The sequence below is a fragment of the Meleagris gallopavo genome, chromosome Z (genome assembly GCF_000146605.3).
Source record: "Meleagris gallopavo isolate NT-WF06-2002-E0010 breed Aviagen turkey brand Nicholas breeding stock chromosome Z, Turkey_5.1, whole genome shotgun sequence".
Taxonomy (NCBI): domain Eukaryota; kingdom Metazoa; phylum Chordata; class Aves; order Galliformes; family Phasianidae; genus Meleagris; species Meleagris gallopavo.
The window spans coordinates 26,208,896-26,209,875 of record NC_015041.2 but is presented as its reverse complement, the minus strand read 5'-3'; positions in this window follow the sequence as shown (position 1 = coordinate 26,209,875).

Sequence of the window (980 nt, the reverse complement as noted above, 5' to 3'; positions counted from 1 at the left end):
GTCTCCCCCCTGCCGTAGTGTGAGGACCCTGATTAAAAGTAATTATTTGACCTGTCTCCAGGGATAACCTAAAATCGGTGTTGGGATCTATCTGTGCAGCTCTTCCAGGTGAATGCCCTTCTATCTTTCGCTTAGAAGTTTAATTGCTGCTTGAGCTGCTTACAGTCTCACTAAGGCTCTTTCCCTTCTTCCTTGGATTAGTATGGAAATGTTAGTGTTATTTCAGGGAGCAAAAGTGCAGTGTGTGCATGTGATAGTTGTTAGCTGTGTTTGCTGAGAAGTAACTCTTAACTTTCTAGATTACCTGTCCAATGAGGCAAACAAAGGGAACGCTATCAGCATATAGTACAGTACTTGCGGTATGTGCTCACTATGGAATTCATGCTCTTAATGCACTGTGGTATGATATCAGGCTAGTGGGCAAGTTAAATGATAGCCTGCCTCTGCCTTTGACTTAATTTGGAGTCAAATAAAGACATTGGAATTTCAAAAAAATTGCTGAAGTTAGAATTTTGCAAGAATACAACACTCCCCTTCAAATCAAACACAAAAACATCTTTATTTTTGGCTTGCAAATGATAGAGGAAAGTATCTGCAGTGCTAAAGCTTTCACTAAAAGAAAGGGAAAAAAAAAAAGTAGTAAAAGTAGTAAAAAAAACCACTGGAATAAGCAGTGTAGCAGCAGTATAGGGGAGTGGAACTGTCACTGCTATTTAGAAACTTTGCTTTGGATGTTGCTGAGATCAAATAAACACATGACTCCTGAACATCCAGGAAAATTGTAACAGCTCACCAAAAACAAGAAATTAAACTTTATTCATTAAATGTAACAGTGAGTAAGAGGCAGAGAAAGAATGAACATTGTGATTGAAACTGAAGGTCTGTAAAAAAAACAAATGAAAAACTCCTTTGTAGAAGTGTTATTGCCGCTTAGGTGACTGTGGGGAAAAACTAATCGAAGGAAAAATTTAATTAATTTT